This window comes from Echeneis naucrates, chromosome 7, assembly GCF_900963305.1.
Source record: "Echeneis naucrates chromosome 7, fEcheNa1.1, whole genome shotgun sequence".
Taxonomy (NCBI): Eukaryota; Metazoa; Chordata; class Actinopteri; order Carangiformes; family Echeneidae; genus Echeneis; species Echeneis naucrates.
The window spans coordinates 17,322,957-17,335,541 of NC_042517.1; the positions used below are offsets into that span (position 1 = coordinate 17,322,957).

The 12,585-nt window shown below is 45.0% G+C and overlaps 1 protein-coding gene across 2 annotated transcripts in view; it reads right to left on the bottom strand.

Moving 5' to 3' along the window:
- zbtb46 (zinc finger and BTB domain containing 46) overlaps nt 1-12,296 on the bottom strand; it is a 55,044-nt gene extending 42,748 nt beyond the window's left edge. Inside the window, exon 1 of one of the 2 annotated variants that reach the window (XM_029507257.1) lies at nt 12,166-12,296. The gene's annotated coding sequence lies outside the window, so the exon portion shown is untranslated. The remainder of the gene's footprint in view (nt 1-12,165) is intronic. The other variant, XM_029507258.1, reaches the window with a different exon arrangement.
- Nucleotides 12,297-12,585: the final 289 nt, after the last annotated feature.

Consider the following 12,585-nt stretch of genomic DNA (forward strand, 5'->3'; position numbering starts at 1 on the left):
TTTTCTGTGCCCTCCTCCTTGACGATGTGTGTGTGTAGTTTCTGGGCTATCGTTCTCTCTAGGCCCCTAAGCCTGCTATGTCTCCTATGGTAACTCCCTGACTGACGACCGGGGCTTAGCCTAAATTCTCTCTCTATTAAAAGCTGTGAAATGCAAATAATGAAACATCTCATTACCACTGTCGGAGAACCCAAAATGAAAGGAGGGGGAGAGTGGGAGCGAGGAGCGGAGAAGGGCGAATGAGTAGGACTGTAAGACAACGAAAGAGGGCTATATGGGAGGGAGGGAAGGTGAGAGGACAAGGAGAAATGAGAGCGCGGGCTGGAAATAAAAGGAGGAAGGGGAGGAAAGGATGCAGGAAGAAAAGGAAGGGGAGGATGTGAAAGGGAGAGAGAGGTAGGAGGAGAGGAGAGGTGAACGCACAGCCACAGATAGTCACACAGCAAGTCTTTTGTTTGATACGTGTTGCCGTTACTCAGAAGTGGCCAGCTAAGCAAACAGGGGTGGAGCCCTGAAAAGCCGAGCTGTGAGTCAGGAGGTGTCATTCAAATGTCAAATGACCTTCGCTGGAAACTCCCATTTATCTACTTTACACTTGTTGAGTGTAAGAAATAGATAGACAGCCTGTCAACAGCTGCAGTGAAGTCACAGGTATTGTGGGAGCTTGCAGTGTACAAACTTCTCCTCAAATATCAGAAGTGTATATTATATGTCAGAGTATATTTATGTTCGGGTGACAGGTTTTTAATTAGAGAGTATCTTCACTCTATCATTGATATGGCTAAGCAGCAACGTGTGACTGAGTTTCATTTTGCGACAGGAAAGGCCTACTTGACTATATCTGCATAGTACAGAGAAGTGAAATCACCTACAGAAAGCGTCTATGTTTGGTTTTGCATGTGGGAGGAAATTGATTTTAGTGGTGGAGGTGAAGCTTGGTGAGTTGGGGGGGGGGGGTGGTATGTTGTGTCTCATATGACAGTCGCCACACCACCTTGTATGGTCTCCCAGCACAAAGCCTTGCTTCATCACTACAATGGTCTGGAGACTCATCAGCTGTTGTCATTGGATGGGGCCATCGGTTCCCAACTTCTCCTGAGTGGTATCACAAATGCATCATATTTCTTCTCTTTTGCTTTCCTAACCGGGCTTAGTTGTGTTTAACTGGGTCTTGCCCTATATGCCCCCCCCCCCTCCTTTTTTTTTTAATGTGCTGGGCTACTTTGGGATGTTATGAATATGACATCACTCCTGTTATTGTAAAATAAATTGAGGAAATTGAAGAAATTGCTATGCAAATAACTGTTGCTGTATTTTGCTTTCTCAATAAATTTTGACAACGCACAAAGAATTATGTGGTTGTCTCAACGTTACAACTGCATTAATCCGCAGCTATAGCAGCCTCCCATCCTCTAAAGGTTTTCCAGAAGATTTTGGAACCCGACTATGGGGATTTCGTTCCATTCAGCCAAAAGAGAATTAGTGAGGTTGGCCAGGTATGCTGGCCGATAAGGTCTGACTTGTAGTTGTCCTTTCAGTTCATCCACAAGGTGTTTGATGGGGCTGAGTTCAATGCTCTGCTCTGCTGTGCCAGCCAGTCATGTCCAACTTGAAATGCCATTTCTTTATCAAGTTGCAACAGGAAATTCATTCCGAAAAATGTTGCTACAAAGTTAGAGGCCAGCTCAGTTATTTGGTTTCCACAGAATGGAACTAGGTTACCTTCTACCATGACAACCTCAGACCTAAAAGAACACAAATGTATTTAGAGAAGGCTCTCCATATCCTTTTGGCCATGTAGCGTGCTTGGCTAAAATAAAATTTGGTAAATGGATTTTAACTCATATTTTGGGTGATTTAGATCTTAGCAATTAGGCTTTTAGCCATTAATGAATATGACTGCCAAAAACTATTAAAATCAAACATAAACATAAAACTCAGGTTGCAATTTGCCCTCCAGCCTACCTCAATTTCTTTATTTTGCATTTTGAAAAGCTCTTAATGGCCTTTATGACTGAACTGATGACAGCCATCCAAGACTATGGATAGACTCAAACCCCACTTTTAACATCCACCCTGATTCATCTCTGCCACCATGGTGTGTGTTTGTGTGTAGGTGAGTGTGTGCAAGTGGCTGTCCAGACACTTTCATGTGTCTTAACACACACACACAACCTGTCACAGCAAAAAAGCAACCTGTCACGACTTGGCTAGACACAACTGTACATGACTGTACCCCACAAAACACAAGCTGCCTGTTCCTGCACTGTTGGTCACTGCAGCCACCAGCTCCAAAGGTCTGAGTCAAGCACGCACGTACGCACGCACGCACGCACACACACAGTAAGTGAACAGTATAGAGGAAATGAAACAAAAGGTTACAAGGAGGGAGAAAATGTAAAAAAAAAAAAAAGCAAGAACGAACATATGGTAGAACAATACCAGTCCTGCAGGAATAAGTACATGAAGCCTGAGGACTGAAAGCTAATTGTTGTTTGTTAAAATGTGTGGTTTCTGAATGTGCAGGCGAATGACTGAATGATGGTGACTCACTGCTGGTGGCCAGTCGCTATCTGGTGCCGAGGCGGGTGTCCAGAGAGTGTGTCTGTGTGTGTAAGGGTAACTTGGTGTGACTGTCGCTCTGTCAGACAGCAAACAGAGGCATCTCTCTCAAATTCTCAGAGCTGAAGTTTACAATGAGCTCATGCAACGAGGGGGGCAAAAAGAAAAAAAGAAAAAAGAAAGAAAAAAAAAAAAAAAAAAAAAAAAAAAGGTCCAGCTTAAGTGTGTACTCACAAGTTCAACAGGCACACCCTCCATACCCCCATGTGCAAATATTAAGAGCTAATGCAATTCTAAAACACTCCAGAGCACATAGAAACAAGAGAAAACACAGAATTGTACTGCATTAACTATTAACTTTACCCTCAAGATGCAACATTCACTTACAACTAAGGATCCCAGAACCTACTGTACAACAGCAGCTGAGCAGCACAGTGATTTACATATAGATAGAGGAGTGTTTATAAAAACACATTCGTATATAATAGCCCGAGGCTATGTTGTCACTCATCACGCTGATCAAAAAGCAGCTACCATACAACACTGATGAATCTCTCAGAGCTTTTGCAAAACTGTCCTTCAACAGCAGAGAGAGAGAGAGAGAAAAAAAAAGGAGGTGAGATAAAGGAAGATAAATCAAGGGGAAAAGAGAGGAGCATCTAAATATAGAGACTCACATTTTGGAGTCAGATGAGACAGTGAAGGGTAAGGAGAGCGAGGCAGTCAGGAGATGCAAGACCAAAAAAAAAAAAAAAGAAGAAGAAGAGGGAAAGGAAGACAGAGAGCCGGGGCACAAATAAGGAAACAATAGAGATGGAAGAAAAGTAGTGTTGAAGCTTCAGAAGAAGAATAGGAGACAGATGGAATGAGATCGAAGGCTGCAGAGCTCTGCTTAGTAGACTACTGGCGAAATGGACATAGAGGACACTCTATTTTATCCAGAAGACTTGAGAATTCAATATACGGCATGCTGCATCATCACAGACATTCATCAATATGTAGCATCGATAATGAGGGTCTGCCCTCCTCTGTGATCTTTTCAATAGTTTTAACCCACTTTCACTGCTGGCATGTAGTGGTTGTACCAGTCGGTGGGGGAGAGTCACGGTCATGCAAAATTCAAGTGAAATTTCAGGGGGGGGTTTTTTTTGCTGAAATGTAATTACCTTAACACAACTTCTTGCAGGATTTTACATGGACGGCTGTGGCTCGAGGCTACGTCCATGTTGATTAATGTAGAGTGAGGTTCAGCCAGACAAATGCTTCACCTGCATCCTCACTTCTGTCCCTCTATTGTCATGCATCCCCCTCCTCATCTGTCTGTCTGTCTTTCCACTCAGAGCATGTTTACTCCAATGCGGTTGGACGTTTCACTGTCACCTGTTGGCTAACATGAGCGGCTGCCACGTCTTGCAGGCTTTTGGATTTATTACAGCTTTTTTCCCCCTGCAGCGATGGAAAGAGCTGCAGATTCACGTACATTAGTGCCACAGCCAGACATAAAAGACACAAAGAGACAGGGAGAAACAAAAGGACCACTGTGTAAACTTTCATGATCGTGCTCACCATTGCTAAGGACAACACCCACCTTGGAAACCTAATTTTGAAGAAGTCACACATTCCCACATTGTGAGGCAGTGCCAGTATCAGGTGTCGGTCCAAACCACCAGCCACCAATCAACTGCCACCCCCTTTCGTGACACACCAGCGCACACACCAAAACAACGAGGTGGGGAGGATTGGGGGTGGGGGGTGGGGGGGGGGTGGGAGACAGAAGGGAGTGGTACTGGGGTGAGAAAGAGAGAATAAAAAGAAGAGGGCAGGGGAAAGAGCCAAGCAGAGACAAAGGCAAAGAGAATGACAATGAGTGAAAAGAGGAAGAGCGGAGAAAAAAAGAAAATTCAGGGATGACATGAGGTGAAAAGCGAATTGCCAGCTCACCGTGTGCATTCACAAGAGGAGCAAACGGAGAACAAAAAGACAACAACAATGAGACTTTTTCTACTTCTAGGTATATGCGTGTTTTGGTGCGTTTGTGTGTGTGCGTGCATCCTCACGTGTTGGTGCGAGTGCATCACTGGAGAGCCAAGCGAGAGGGCCGTTGGGGGAATTTGCCCCTCACCACTGAAAAGGGGATGTGAACTTGCTCACTTCTGTTCACATTTGGTTTGGCTTCATGTCTCTTCTTCATAAAGGGAACTATACAAACAGAGAGCTCATAAAGTGTCCGCCAGCAACGACAGAGCTGTGCTTTCTTTACTGATTTATAAACTTCACATGATTATACACACAGAAGATACATCAAAATCCTACTCTTCTGCTGTGAGGTCATCTTTTAACCTGAAGAGCTAACTTACTCTAACTCAGCTCAACTTGAGGACTAAGAATGCATCAGGTCGAAACGCATTTGTGTTCATTTGTGTTCGTTAACTATTGCATGAAAAAAAACCATATAAATATATAAACTAGGGTCAGGGGGAAGGATAAAAATGAGAAAGGGAACAGGGAGAGGGTAAAAATGAGAAAGGGAGTAGAGGATGGGTAAAAATGAGAAATGGAGTAGGGGAGGCCACAGGAGGCACCTGGCCCACTTACAACAGAGGAGGGGGTGGAGGAGGAGGAGAGGTGGAAGATTAAGGAGTGGGAGGGAAAAAGAAAAGGATAAGGTGGAAGAGGAGGAGGGAGAGGAGCGCTGGGTAAAAAAAGGCAAGGGGAGATGCAGCTGGAATGGAGCAGAGGGCATGGGGAGGACGGGGGCTGGGGTGAAGTGAAGGAACGGGAAAAGGTGTGGAGAGAAAAGGACATGAGATGAGGGGCACAAAAAAAAAAAAAAAATAGATGAAATAATGCGTAAGGGGAGAAGGGCAAAGGAGGAGTTAAGAGCAGGAGAGAAGGAGAAGATGTGGCCTCACGCTTTTTGTCTTTGTTTGTGTGTGTTCGTTGTGTGTGTGTGTGTGTGTGTGGGGGGGGGGGGGGGGTTGGTTCTGAAATCATGACGAAAAACTAACACCTCACCCGAAGTATGAATAACCGACCACAACAGGCCAACGTAGGCTCACTCTGTTCTCCCAGCACATTCAAGCAGCCTGCCTATACCACTAATATCCCACTAATACCACCCACAGTCCTCGCTCCACCTCACATCAATGAATATTTCATGTCCTGATGGCACTTTTAAAGCAAAAACTAATTAGCAAATCCAAGTTGATCTGGCATTAGTCATATCAGGCCAATTAAAAGCCCAGTCCTACTGTACATGTTAATGGCAGCGAAGTGGAATAATTGTATGTGGAGCAGGGGAGAGAACGTTAAACAGGCCTTGTTAGCAGCACTTTAGCACTCTAGCCTGAGACCATGGCTGGATTACAAAACTCTACAAAGCAGGATAATGTTCATCAGAAACACACACATGCAGTGGCACACATACGTCTTTGAAAGTGGCGAACGAAAACTCTATCCATTAATTAGAGTGTCGCCGCCAATTCCACGGGGTCAGGTCTGATACTTTTAGCAAAAGAAGAGAAATATTTCCAGGGAAAAAAATGATGGTTTTATGCTTCAGTAATAATATTAAACAGAGATCCAAATATTGGCAGAAGCTCACAGGTCAGATGTTACGCAGTATTAGTGGGAGAAAACCATTTTCTGCTCCACGCACATTTTCTGCGGTCAGCGCCAGTCAACATAAGGTTGTAGGGACTGTATTTGTGTGGTACTGAGGAGTAAAAGGTGTTGGTGTGTTTGAGTCTTTCCAACCTTCTCTTTGTGTGTGTTTTTTTTAAATGCAGGAGTTTAGATTGAGACAGACAGCACTGACACACGCAGACTAAACTCTGCTGCACAAAAAAAGCGACAGAATAACAAGGACTAGGACTCTTTTGGAGTGGATGTCTGTTTCACCCCCACCCTCCCCTTCTCCCCATTCTCTCGCCTTCCTCTCTACCTCCCATCTCTTTCTCTCTCACCTGAGCTTTGATATGGAAATCTCTCACCAGCCTGAGCCCGAGGCTAGTTGACTGTTTCTAAAGATGTATTTGCTCAAAGCCGCTCAATTTCTCATCAAATGCTCACACTGTGTGTATAAAAGACAAACCTTTTCACAAGGAAAATAACAACTAACAACGTACTCATACAAAGCTCTCAGCGGTCTGCAAAACCAGACTTCAACAAAAGAGGTTTTCTTCCAAGCCCAAACCTTAAAGCGCTTAATAACTTATATAAATTTGACTTAAAAGATGGTGACCTTTTTGCAAAGTGTGGAACTAAAGGCGCTAACTATCCTGTCGATACACTCCATCAAGTGAGTGTGTGAGTCCTGCACTTCCAGGTAATCATACTGCATTAGTGATGTCCAAACTGCACATCTACAACACCCCGCCAAAATAAAGTAGCCAGCAGTGTCATTCGAGGAAAAACAAAACTATTTGCCAGAAATTCAGAAATAAGTAAATCATTTAGGAATAAGAAAGAACGAAAAACTCAAACTGGGGAGATTTAATGATTCATTCATTCATTCATTCCCTCATGCCAACGACAATTAACATTCTCACATCAGCTCAATACCAGAATAGTGATGTCAGTAGTTAGTGTTCCACGAAGTGTGATTGTGTGAATCACACAAATCAAGGTGCTTCTATAAAGATTTTTTTTATTTTGGAACAGAGAACAGACGAAACATTATGAACCTGAACTTAATATTTTCATGTGAATTATTACAAGACTGCGTAGTTCAGAACTAAAAAGCCAATACCAAGAAGGGCAGAGATAAAAGAAAGACAGATGGAATTCTGATTTCTTTCCTTAACAAGAGACAGAGACCTAATTCCAGATGCACTGAGCAATGGCACCGCCTTCAGTTTGAAACCACTTTGCATGTTCACATGTTTGCATAATATTGGGCCGTGTGTGTGTGTGGTTGTCTGGGGGCCTGTGTGTGTGTGTGTGTGTGTGTGTGTGTATATATATATGTATATATACACACACACACACACACACACACACACACACACACACGTTCGTATCTCATTGCATTGACTTCAGTGTGTGTACTATGGCAATAAAAGAATCTTCTTCTTCTTCTTCTGCTTAATTGAAAAGATAATTCGCACGTGTTATCTCGCTGGCTTGCATTACCTGACGTGTGAAACAGCTGCCATCATCATTTTGCTTGTTGCAACATTTGTTTTGACAGCATCTGAACAAGCGAAAATGTACAGGATATAAAACCAACAATTAGGAGTGGATTTAGAAGAAACAGAAAAATTGAGAAGAACTGATTAATTTTCTAGCCTGCCCACAACTTTGGACATGGCTTCAATTGATGATGATGTTAAAAAAAAAAAAAAAAAATAATAATAATAATAATAATAATGGTCACAAATTCCACCAAATAACTCACGATGCAGATAAGCATTGTGTGATCGTGAAGCTCTGGTAAGAGAGAGCCGATCTGCTCCGCATTCCTAAATAAAAGAAAAACACACCCCGATGAAAGCACACAAACTGAAATCCCTCATCTGTTTCCTCAGGAATGTGTGATCCAAAAGGTGTTTTGCAATATCAACAACTTCTAAGAAAAATCCTGACACCTTGCCATTTTTTTAACTGCACAAAAAAGCCCCTTGCATTTATTTTTAGCTTCAATTAAAACATAATTTTACTTCTGGACTTTCAAATTCTTAGTGGCAGATTAGAAAATTAGAGTGAAAGCTGCAAATTACCTTCTGATTTAAAATTCAGGGACAAAAGAACAAGAGAACAAGAGAGCTCATTGCTTTCATTGACATCCTATCACACGTGCAGGTGCATGCTCATGGACACCCAGCTATGAAATATTAACACCTACGTGAAAAGACAAGTGGGGTGGTGGAGAGTATTTCTGTGTGTGTGGTTTGAGCTCAGTTTGGCTTAAACTCACCTGTTGTCTCTACTGGCTACGGATGTCAGATAGGTGGATAGAGGAGACAGCTGTCTCTCTCTCTCTTTCTTTGGCACACGCACACACGCACACACGCACACACCCCTCCCACAGTATGTAACCCCATCGGGATTAGAACACCTGTATTCAGCTCTGCACAATAAGCCATAGGAGCAGTTAATCTAAAAAGCCTTGGGAGTCATTAGGGGGTGGGGGATGGAGGTGGTTTGGATCTGGGGATTGATGTGTGCCATACTGCCACGACACAAAATCAGGAGTGAGAATGATAGCGTTCACAGCACGGCAGATGAAAAACAGAGTTGTTGGAAAACTCTGGAGAGACGTGGCATGTCATGTAAGAAGTTTACACGCAAGTGTAAATGGTTCATTTTGCAGTGTGTTAGCCTAACAGGTGTTCCCATTAACAAGTGCGCTCCGAGGGGGGATTGGAACACGAAAACTGGCAGACAGGGATAGAAACTGAGAGATGAATGGCGTACAAGGTTGCTCACAGGGAAAAAGATGTGTCTTTATGGAGCGTTTGCCCTCTTTTCTCTCTTTCTAGAGACTGTAGATGAGGCAAATCTACTGTGCAATTTATTGTTGTCTAGATAAACACACCCACACACATACTCTTATGGGGGGGGGGGGGGGGGGGCAATACATTGTGTCCCTTGGGGTTGCGTAGCTGAAGCAGACGAACCTGCAACCACACAGATCAGGCCACAACCTACATGGGAGCACTGAACACCACCTACACGTCAGCAGGCTTACACACAAACACAGTGAAGAGGCAAGTGTCACGAGCGCCAAACCTGACTACCACCCAAACCAAGGCCTCCACCCTCCCTCATTTCTCACCCTATTTTCACACCCTGCCCTACCTTCAGCGTTAATATTCAGAGCACCAGCATTCGCCACCTTCAACAAACACCGCACAAGTTCGGCTCTAACCAAGAAAAAGTGAAAGGTAAATTTAACTCTCTTATCTTGTTTAATCAACTTTAAAGGCCCATTCATGAGAGATAACACAAGTGTAAAGTGCTTCAAACTCTCCTTTGCAATCCCACGAGCACACGCACAGATAATATTTTTTCCATCTTTCGGCTGATCTCGCCTACACTCCTCCTCCACTCATGCTTGTAGCTGTTGTCTTGGTCTGTATTTTATTTTCCCCATGGAACACACAGATGGAGAAGGTGCAGACACACACACGTACACACTGATGTCCACTGTTCTTGTAATGGTAATACTATATAACCCCACCTCAGGGAAGCACCCTTAAGGGGGACAGCTGGGGGCAAATACAAAGAGGCAAAGCATTCTGGGAGGTCTGGTGTAAGGTGTGACTATGGCAGAGAGGTTTAAGGTTGAACTTGGTCATCATTAAAAGCAGACAGGTGATCTTTATATTGCTCATGAGAAAAGGTTAATGGATGGAAACACATACATGCCAGCCTACACCTGCACTAATTGAATTAATGAATACAAGACTTTGGAGGGTTTATGGCATTAGGTGGCAACCCTTAACTTTGTGCTAGCATGGACAAAACAACACACGCAAATCCAGTAAGACCTAGGACAATTTGGGAAAATCCATAGATGGTCCTTTAATCCCAAAGATCCAGTTAGCTGATGTCAAACTGAGCAAAAATGCTGAGATCTAACTCGCTGTACTCTTTCCTCCAGCTGTAAGCTCGCTGTGTACCTTAAATCAGCGTCAAAAATGACCTGACTGTGCGCCAAAGTTCCTAAAACTACACAAAAAAATAACCACAGGCTTGTTTGACTTAGCTGCTCCCAGACTTAGAGAGCCAGAGGGTCTCCTGCAAACAACAGTGCTTTAATGTGCGTACAAGCACAGCATCTAATCAGCAACAACACGCTTTACAACCTCCAACAAGGTGGAACAACTGGAGAAAGAAGCCCTGCTGTCAATCCGAGTTTGACTCACATTCAGAAAAAGAAGGCAAAGAAGAAGAAGTTTAGAAATCCCGGGGCTCAGATAGTGATCAGGTGAGGAATGACACGGGAAATCTGAGAGACTTTCTGCAGATCAGGAGTCGGAGGACTCACCTGGCTGCAGCCTGTTACTGTACCAGAGGAGCTCGACAGCCAGGCGCACTTCACCGTCTGCATGCAGAGCGTCAATGAAGTGGGGTTGCCCCCCCACACACACACAAACACACACACATACACACACACACACGGTAAGCATGGCAGAAAATGGAGGTAGACGGAACTGACCGGTTTGAGAGAGAGAGACAGAGGGTAGACAGAGACACCAGACATGAACATAGCCTACACACAACAGGGGAGACAGACAGGGACGCTTTCGGCTTCAGTTGCCAATAAACAGAAAACACTTGACGCCACACTTTCCAACTCCCGATACGGATCAGATGATGATCAGCTGTACCTCGTCAATTAGAAGAAAAAAAAAAAGAAAAAATACCCGTGAGCACCATCTGCAAACAAAATCCCCCCTGTCTTGCCTCGCTACTCGAGGGCTGGGTGTTGACGCAGCAGAAATTTCCAGCTGGAGAAATCCCCCTTTTGGAGGTTAATCGAGGGGAGAAGGAGGGGGGTTTAAGACCTTGTCTGCCAAGCTCCATGAGCGCTTTCATTTTGAATCCCCTCCAGAGGGCTGCACGGCGCATCACCCGTGTTTTGTGTGGCACGACATGTGTGCAAGACAGCCCCCCCACACACACACGCACGCACACACACACACACACACCTCCTGCTCCCCCAAAACCAGTGTGCCTACAGGCTGTCATGCTGTTCAAAACTTTGCCCAGGATGCCGCTCCACCAGCTAGGATGAAAAACCCAACACAATGCAAGCTTGCAAGCGTCATATCCATATGTACGAACTACAGCCCGCGGGAGATGCACCTATGCAGGTACATGCGTCCACGCAACAATGACACAACACTGTGAAAACTACACAGCCCAACCGGTGCGCTGCTGTAACTGCTTCTGTCGTTTCAAACGGGTGACTCCACCAAAATGCCAAACTGTTCCCATTATGGAGCAGTTTGTCCGTAGCCAAAGTAAGTGTGCGAGCTGCAGTTGTTTCCGCCGCGAGACAGCTGTCTGTGCTCCACAATCATCCACATGATGTGTGAAACGTACAGTGTGTGGATCCCGTCAAAGAATGACAGCTTCTCAAAATATCAACAAGCGCAATAGACAGCTGGCTGTCACGTATGGAACAGGTAGGCGTACTTTGAGACTGTCGCCTGCTCACTCGGTCGGCTATTTAGCTGTCAAAATACACTCGTGCTGTGGCGAAAATGAAGCCAGTGGACCGGTGTTAAGACAGCTACATTTAAATAAACAGATGATGATAATAAGGAAACAAACAGGAGTAGGCAGGCCTTGGTGTAGTGGCCAATTGTAACAGTGGCACGGTAGCGAAGAGTTGCATTGTGTCATGTCTCCAACCTGCGCGTCCACCAACTATCAGCTGCGGGCGCGACGGCTCCGTGAGGCACAAAACTAATTGTTGACATGATACTATAAAGGCATGGAAAACCTGCGATATCCCGACGCGTCCGAATGAGATCTGTCTGATCTCAGACCTGTTCTGGCCGAGGAGGAGAAGGAGGAGGAGGAGGAGGAGGGGGGGGACGGAGCGGTGCTGATTCGAGGCTACCACAAATACAAGGAAGTCAGACATACCTGTTACCCCATGGGGTCTGGGGTGGACGCGGTGTCGGTCCTTCGGAGTCCAATCTGATGTGACAGCCTGAGAGAAGAAAGGAGGGGGTGTCCTTCCTCTCCCCCTCTGTCTGATTTCTTCAAGTGTTATTCCCCCCCCGTTTGCTCCCACTCCCCGCTCTTCTTCCTCCACCAGCCCCTTTTTCTTTCTCTCTTTCCCTCCCCTGCTTTTCCGTGTCTTGGTATCAGGAGCCTCCCCCTCCTCCTCCACCTCGGTGCATGTGCATGTCTATGTCTCTCGCTCTTCCTCTCTCCCCGTCTCTCTCTATCTCACTCACCCCCTGCAATCTCTCTCCTTCTCTCTCTCTCTCTCTCTCTCTCTCTCTCTCTCTCTCTGGGCAGAGTCAGGAAATGAGACAACGAACACACTGAGCTTATATC